Here is a 9,465-nt window from a genome sequence, read left to right as displayed (position 1 = left end):
CGTATAATTGTTCTAAATTGCAACATATAATATATATATACCATTTTTTTATTATTATTATCATTTCATGTTGATTTATTTATTATCTACATGTTCTTATTATTTGCTTAAATGTCTTTTCTTGTTTGTTTATTTTTATTTTTGTTGACTTTTTATTATTACATGCATAAAAATGTAATTTGCTTTCACTATGATTTGTGTTTTATCTTACTTGAAGTAACAATTTTTTAAATGGCATTTCGTGTTGGATTCGAGAAATCGTGCCCTAATTACTGGGTTTCGATTTTCTCGATGAATTAAATACACGAATTTTCAAATCAAGTTTAAATATCTCGAAATTTAAAAAAGGGGTCGCATCCTAACTTACTGGTTATGATCTCATTTTTAAATTCGAGATGCTAAATTCTAAATACTTTCATTCGGTATCGAATTGAATTGTATTCTAATTACGAATGTTCTTTTCTCGAATAACGGAATATCTCCTTTCTTGAAAATTTTAACTAATAAAGGATGTATTTTAAAATTTTTAATTAATTTTACATTAAAATAAGTAATCACTAGGTACCAATTTTGGCGTATCGAGGGTGCTAATCCTTCTCGTGCGTAACCGACTCCCGAACCCGTTTCTAATTTCGTGGACCAAAACGTTGTTTAATAAAATCAAACCGTTTATTAAAAACAACCATTTTTCGAGGTAATCCAATCACACCTCATAAAAAAGGATTGGTGGCGACTCCATTTTGTTTTCATTTTCCAAAACCCAAGACCCGTTTTCATCAAAAATGGTGTCAACAGCTTGGCGACTCCACTGGGGACACCGATAAGTGGGTCAAGCCACGTGGTGACTACTTTTTGTCTTTTGTCAATTGAAATTCGTAAATACGACCTTCATCGCATTTATCTGTCTTTATCATAAATCATCATTGGGTTTAATTGCTCTGTTTTTTAAATTTTTTTTCGATGCATTCATGCCGTTGTCCTTTTAAGTGGAGTGAAAGTACGCCTTGTGAGTTTCACTCCATGGATATGATCTTCGGATATCCTATGTCTTCGTGAGATTTCATCTCCGCATGGCCATAGGGAAATGTTCCCCCTGAATCGAACTCGGTCCGTATGAGCTATAATGGGTGAGGATCAAGGAATCTGCTGGTTCAGGTACCCTACTTTAGAACCAAACCACATGTAATGAGCCATAGGAACTGACCTAGGTAGAGCTACTCCAATTTTTAGTGCTTACCTAAATGAATGTTGTATTTATTGTCGCTTATTTTAAATCTTATTCTGTGTTTAATGCTAATTTACTTTGTTTGTGATTGCATGGCATCTTCATTCTAAAAGAGGTGTCGATTTACGTTCAGTTTCTTGGTAGAAAGCTTATCATGGAAAAGGGGTTTGTTGATAAAGTAGAGGATAATGCGGCTGTGCGAATATGGGCTGAAACGACACAACGAGAGAAAGGCGATAGTCTTACCGAAGGGTACGTGTCAGAATTGTGGGATTTTACCCGTATCAGTGTAATCCAGAATGACCTTCGAGAATGAAAGAAGTCTGGGATCAATGGGATGTCGAGGCCAAGCAGCTGTTCTATTGTAACTACGGTGACCTACCTTATCTGCTTAGTGTCAAAGTGGACAAGTATTTATTCCGAGCCCTTGCTCAGTTTGGAATCCTGCCTACAGTTGTTTCACTTTTGGGAAGGTAGATTTGACGCCTACTGTGGAGGAGTATACGACCTTGCTTCGGTGCCCAAAGATTCAAGTCGACAAGGCTTATTCCAGAGCTGCTTGTGTCCCTCCGTTGTTAAAGAAATTAATGAACATCACTGGGATGAGCAGCAGTGGTCGCTGCCCGGATCCAACAGAAGGGCGACAGTAAATGTGTTCATTGGAAAAGTTTGCGAGATTTGGTGCTTGTACATCCTGACTTAAAGAAAAGGGTCGATGTCTTCGCTTTAGGTATCTATGGACTAGTGGTTTTCCCCAAGCTTTAGGACACATAGACGAGGCTGTATCTGATTTGTTTGATCGGCTTAGTAAAGGGTTACACCGGTTCCGGCAATACTCGCTGAAACTTTTAGATCCTTGAATGCGTGTCGAAAGCAGGGGAGGGAAGGTTTATTGGATGCGCGCAGCTCTTATTGGCATGGTTCCATAGCACTTCTGGAAAGTCGAAAAGGTCTCTTATCGGGTATTCTCTGATAGCTACTCCCCTCTAGAGAATTGGTGGCCACGCAAAGACGGGATGATATTTCAGAAGAAAAATGGATAGAGATACTCCAGAATCTCCGGATGAAGATATTGAATGGAGGGCTCCTTGGTTAATTCCTGATGAGATATTGTACCGATGTGGAGATTTGATGGGTTCCGCTGCTCGGGATATGGGGATCTATCGGATATGCTCCTCTACTCGTATCAAGACAGTATAGATCACGACAATTCATACCAGCAACGCAGGGGTTGGCCTATTGTGATTTTTCCTATAGGGAGACAATTACAAGAAGAAGGTTCGAGAAATATCTAGTGCCTGGAACCAGACTCGTCGAGTGAAGATCTTAGCCGTGGGTCCGACAATTACCCCCGAGTATAGTCAGTGGCGTGATCAAAGATCAACGACAACATCCCGGCGTCAAATTCAGAAACTGCTCGATCTTTAGAGGAACACTTACAAGTTTTGCCTTCTGAGATAGAAATCATCAAACAAGAATTTGAAAAAAGGAGTTTAGAATTGGGGAAGAAGATAGAACAACTAGAGGAAGAAAAATGCAGTTAGGACTGGATGTGGACATTCAAATATTAGAGGCCGATAAATTGAGAAAAGGAAAGAACAAAGCAGAAGAAGATTTGGACAGCCTGAAGACAGATTACAAGAAGTTGTGTAGGTCGGTAAGAGCTGCTGGCTTGGGTAAAACGCCAGAACAATGGCGACAAGAAATTCAGGAGGAAAAGACGAAAGCTAATCAATGGGAAAAGAAATTTCAAGATACCCGGGCTCGAGAAGTCGCCTTGGGAAAGAGTCTACTAGTTTGCCAAGACGAGAAGACGGAGTTGAAGGTCCGGATAACTGAACTAGAAAGATCGCTTCACCAGTACTGTAATCGTAATGCTAGGTTGAATTAAGGGCGAGCTTAGACAAAATTGAAGAATTAAAAAGACAAATAGGAGGGCTAAAGAATGCATTGCAAAATAGTGAAATCCGGATAGAGCTTCTGGAAGAAAATAATGAGCAGTGGCAAAGACAATTCCGTCGGTCTCAAGAGCAGATTAGAGAAAGAGATTATATTATGGGAGAGGCGGTGACTCAAGTGCGCGAAGTAGCTGATCATCTGCAAACTCTAGCGGTTCAGGCTGATCTCTTAAGTTTGAAGTATGAGTCAGAGTCGGACAGGGGCCGAGAATTAGCTTGGCTTCTTAGAAAGGTTAAGGCTTTGAGTGTAAGGGCAAAGCCATATATGTAGTCTATTTTATGTAAAGAAACTCTTTATCTAGTAAAGTTTTCTAATGAAGTTGAATTAGAATCAGTGCCTCTTTTTCTTTGCATTCTTTTCATGCATTGCATCACATCATATGCATTAATGACCATTAAAAACCTAATCGAATAAAATCATTTCAGTTAACCTAGAAAACCAACAAAGTTACGGCACCCGAGCTAAGACAAAATTATGGACCAAAGGTTGGAGAAGCTAGAGCGACTTCAAAGAGAAATGCAAGACCAGTTGCAGGCGCAAATGAAAGAGCAAATAGAAAAGATTCTGCGTGACATGGTGCAAAAGATGGAGGAGTCCCAAAATGATCTGGTGGCTAAGATGACGCAATTATTGAAGGGAGTAGATAAGGGTAAAGGTCCTGTGATTGTTAGTGAAGAAGAAAACAATGGTGAACCACTTTATCCTCCAGGTTTCACGCCTCCGCATGCGCAAGTACAGACTGAGCTGCATCCGCGGAGACCCTCTGTGTCGGTTAGGCCTCAGCAGTTCCAAGGCGATGCTTCAATCCCAATGAATTTTCAACTCGGAGCGGGCTTTAATCCCGGTGATAGCCCGAATAATATTGCTGTCCCAGATCTTGACGAGATGGTTGAAAAGGACAAGGCGAAGGAGGAATTTCCAAAACAATTTGAGGAGAAATGGAAATGGATAGAAGAGAAGTTTAGGGCAATAGAAAGCATCGAAAGCTATGGAATAGATGCAAAGGATTGAGCTTGGTTCCGGACTTGGTGCTCCCTTACAAATTTAAGATGCCGGAATTCGAGAAATACAACGGGACTAGTTGCCCAGGATCCCATATTACTATGTTTTGTAGAAGAATGACGGGGCATATTAATAATGATCAATTATTAATACATTGCTTTCAGGAAAGTCTTACGGGAGCGGCGTCAAAGTGGTACAATCAGCTGAGCCGAGCTAAAATTGCTACTTGGAGGGATTTAGCACAGGCTTTCCTGAGACAATACAATCATGTCTCAGAAATGATGCCTGACAGGATAACTCTGCAAAATTTAGAGAAGAAATCGAACGAAAGCTTCAGACAATATGCGCAGAGGTGGCGAGAGGTGGCGGTTCAGGTGCAACCACCGCTTTTGGAAAAGGAGATGACGACGCTTTTTATTAATACTTTGAAAGCCCCGTTCATCACTCACATGTTGGGAAGCGCTTCAAAAAATTTCTCGGATATAATCATGAATGGTGAAATGATTGAGCATGCCATTAAAAGTGGAAAAATAGATGGAGGAGAAAATAATAGGAGGGTACCCCCGAGGAAAAGAGAAAATGAAGTGAATAATGTGAATGCTTATGGTAGGTCAATTACCGTGAATCAACCAAAGAAAGTGGTTGCTAATCAACAGGGATCATCAAGACAAGAGTCGGGAGCTAGGCAAACTACTGAAAAGCCCCAATTCACGCCAATCCCGATGTCATACAAGAGTTGTATCAGACTTTATTCGATGCACATGTTGTTGCTCCTCGTTACTTGAGTCCTCTACAACCCCCGTATCCAAAATGGTATGATACGAACGCGCAATGTGATTATCATACGGGAATTTCTGGGCACTCGATAGAAAATTGTACTGCCTTCAAGAAGGTAGTAGAAGGACTTATGAATTTAGGTGTTGTCAAACTTGACGACTCACCTAACGGAAAGAATCCGTTACCTAATCACGCAGATAATGGGGTGAATATGGTTAGCGAAGGTACGGGAGAAGAAGTCAAGACTAACATTGCTGAAGTAAAAACTCCATTGAAACGGGTCTGGAAAGAAATGGCGAAAAGAGGTTTGGTTATTTCAGATTCTGAGGAAGGGCATGAGATGGGAAATTATTGTGAATTTCACCATAAAACAGGGCACGAAATCCAAGAATGTGAAGGATTCAAGGCTTTGGTTCAAAGTATGATGGATAACAAGGAGATGAGGTTTTACGAAGATGAGAAAGAAATGAGGAGCATATGCGCGACAGAGTTGGGAACAAAGGCTCCAAAAATAAATCATCCTGTGGTCATTATCTCACTCCCTAAGGGTAATGAGGTTAGGGCTCAGGTAACACCGAAAATTGTAATCCAGAAACCATCAAATTTCTCTTATAGGGATAACAAAATGGTGCCGTGGAATTACGGGTGTAATGTGACCATTTTGGGAAAAGAAGCAGAAAGAAATCAGGAAATAGGCTCTTACACGCGCAATGGAAAAAGATATGACGCTCAAGCAGAGTCGTCCAGGGAAGAGAATTGGAAGAAAGAACAGAGGAAAGGGAAAGCAGTAGAAGTTGAACCATTGGTAAATGAACCAATAAAAGAAGAGGAGGCAAAGGAGTTTTTGAAGTTTTTGAAACACAGTGAATACAGTGTTGTGGAGCAACTGCACAAACAGCCAGCCCGCATTTCTGTATTAGCTTTACTCCTAAACTCAGAAGTACATCGGAATGCACTTTTAAAGGTGCTAAACGAAACATATGTGGCTGACGATATTTCGGTAAACAAGCTGGATCGGTTGATCAACAATATTGGTGCTGACAATTTTATCTTCTTCAATGATGATGAAATACCATCCGGAGGAAGAGGTTCTACTAAAGCCCTGCATGTTACTGTCCGATGCAAAGGGTACACACTCCCGGGGGCTTTGGTTGATAATGGATCTGCACTAAATGTATTGCCTTTGTCCACTCTTAGTCGATTACCAATAGACAGTTCGCACATGAAAGCATGCCAGAGCATAGTAAGGGCATTTGATGGAACAAAAAAGGAGGTTATGGGGAGAATTGAGGTACCATTAAGGATTGGCCCAGTCACTTATGAGGTGGATTTCTTGGTAATGGATATTAAACCCTCCTACAACTGTCTATTGGGGAGACCGTGGATACACTCAGCAGGGGCAGTACCTTCATCATTACATCAGAAGGTGAAGTTGGTATCGGAGGATCGGTTGGTAACAATAGATGCAGAGGAGGATATTATCGCAATGATGACTAGCGATGCACCTTATGTGGACATCAACGATGAGGCACTAGAATGTTCTTTTCGGTCGTTAGAATTTGTGAACGCGATGTTTATTGCGGAGGGAAATAGAATTCCAGCACCGAAAATATCCAGGACCACTGAGATGGGATTGCGATTGATGGTAGGAAGAGAAGCCTTACCCGGGAAAGGATTGGGAAAATATCTTCAGGGAAGGATTGAGGCACCAATGCCGAAGGAAAAGTTTGATAGATTTGGTTTAGGGTACAAGCCAGACATGAAGCAGAAGAAGAAAGAAGTAGACAAGAGACAAGAGAGAAGAAGGGCGCGTTTGAATGGACATGAAGCTAAGTGTGAGCCTTTAACCTTTCCCCACATATCTACATCTTTTGTGTCGGGAGGATTTATTCATTCTGAATGTGGAGTGTCCGGTAGCGGCATGGGAGGAATGTTGGAAAATGTTTATACCAACGCCATAGAAGCAACGGAAAGGAGGGCTTTGTTGGAGATCTGCCCTTATGAGCCTGGAAGCGAGCTAAACAATTGGACTGCTGAAGAAATCCCTGTAGTCTTTAGGGCTTATTCAGAGTAATGCTCAAAACATTCCTGTTGTTTGTTGGCCTAGAAACGATATGAAATCTTTTGTGAAATAGGCATTGGGCCTAAATATCATTATTTTAATGAAATACGTGTCTACGTTCATCTCGATCAATCACTTTTTTTTCTTTTATATTTTTCATTTGGTTGATTGTCTTACAATAATTCTTTCATTTGTAATTCTTTTGCACAAACATATTCATAAATTTATATTCTTGGTATATTCTTTGATATGCCCTCATAGGTCTTCAGATATCAATGACAAGAGTGACGCTGCCTCAAACACGGAGCCTATTTTTGAGCAAGAAGTGTGTTCAGAGGGATCCCACGACTTTGAAAATGACGAAGATTATGATGCATCTCCGGACTTGTTAAGAATGATGGAACAAGAGGATAAGCATATCCTACCTCATAGGGAATCGTTAGAAATAGTGAGCCTAGAGGATGGAAAGGAGGTGAAAATTGGAACTGAAATCACCGCAAAGACAATGCAAGACCTCATTAATTTGCTCCGAGAGTTCAAGGATGTTTTCGCGTGGTCGTACCAAGATATGCCTGGGCTAAGTACTAACATTGTGGTGCATCGTCTGCCCATAAAGGAGGATTGTAAACCCGTTCAACAGAAGCTCAGGAGAATGAGACCTGACCTTGTGTTGAAAATAAGAGAAGAAGTCAAAAGACAATTCGACGCTGGATTCTTACAAGATGTCAAGTATTCGGATTGGGTAGCCAACATCGTCCCTGTTCCCAAAAAGATGGAAAGGTACGAATGTGTATGGATTATAGGGATTTGAACAAGGCTAGTCCAAAGGACAACTTTCCACTGCCTCACATTGATACTTTGGTAGATAACACGGCGGGCTATTCATTGTTTTCTTTCATGGACAGTTTCTCTGGATACAATCAAATAAAGATGCATCCTGGAGACATGAGGAAAACCACATTCATTACCTTATGGGGAACATTCTGTTACAAGGTAATGCCCTTCGGATTAAAGAATGCGGGAGCAACATATCAAAGAGCTATGGTGACTTTGTTTCACGACATGATGCACAAGGAGATCGAAGTCTATGTTGACGATATGATCGCGAAGTCTAGAACGGAAGAAGAGCATGTTCAGGTCTTGAAAAGGTTATTTTTGAGATTAAAGAAATTTCAGCTCAAGCTTAACCCAGCCAAATGCACGTTTGGAGCCAGATCAGGGAAGTTATTAGGCTTCATAGTTAGCAAAAAGGGGATCGAGGTTGACCCAGACAAAGTAAAGGCAATACGAGATTTACCTCCCCCGCGCACTCAGAAGGAGGTTCGAGGTTTCCTAGGGAGGCTGAATTACATTGCTCGGTTCATCTCACAACTGACAGAGAAATGTGATCCAGTATTCCGGCTCTTAAAGAAACATAATCCGGGCGAATGGGATGAAGAGTGTCAGAGGGCTTTCGATAAGATAAAGCAGTACTTGGCTAATACTCCAGTCTTATCACCTCCAAGTCCAGATAGGCCATTGATATTGTATCTAACAGTGTTGGAGAATTCCATGGGATGCGTATTGGGCCAACATGATGAGACGGGAAAGAAAGAAAGGGCAATATACTATCTCAGTAAGAAATTTACCGATTGCGAAATGAGGTACTCATTAATTGAGAAGTTGTGTTGTGCTCTAATCTGGGCAACCCGAAGACTGAGGCAGTATATGTTGTATCACACGACTTGGCTGATTTCAAAGTTAGATCCTTTAAAATATATGATGGAATCGACTGCTTTGAACGGGAGAATGGCTAGATGGCAGATCTTGCTCTCAGAATTTGATATAGTATATGTCAGTCAGAAGGCCATAAAGGGAAGTGCAATAGCCGATTTCCTAGCTAGTAGAGCCTTGGAGGACTATGAATCTTTGAATTTCGATTTTCCAAACGAGGACTTGATGTATGTGGCGAATACTGAAGAAAATCCTCAAATGGATCACGTATGGAAGTTAAATTTTGATGGAGCTTCAAATGCTACGGGTAATGGAGTTGGGGCAGTTTTGGTATCCCCAAGTGGAGATCATTATCCTGTTGCTAGCAAGTTGGACTTCGATTGTACAAATAACATGGCAGAATATGAAGCATGTATTATGGGCATTCGTGCAGCTATTGAACGGAACATCAAAGTACTGAGAGTATACGGGGATTCAGCGTTGGTGATATACCAACTCAAAGGGGAGTGGGAGACTAGAGATCCTAAGCTAATCGGTTATAGAAAACTAGTTCTTGAATTGGCTGAGGAGTTTGACGATATCACCTTCTATTACCTCCCACGGGAGGAAAACCAAATGGCTGATGCATTAGCTACTCTAGCTTCGATGATTCAGGTGAATAGACTTGAGGCAATGAGGCCTGTTCAGATGAGTATCTCTGAGACCCCGGCTAATTGCTGCAATATTG

The sequence above is a fragment of the Gossypium hirsutum genome, chromosome A10 (assembly GCF_007990345.1).
Source record: "Gossypium hirsutum isolate 1008001.06 chromosome A10, Gossypium_hirsutum_v2.1, whole genome shotgun sequence".
NCBI classification, from domain to species: Eukaryota; Viridiplantae; Streptophyta; class Magnoliopsida; order Malvales; family Malvaceae; genus Gossypium; species Gossypium hirsutum.
This window is presented reverse-complemented; position numbering follows the sequence as displayed.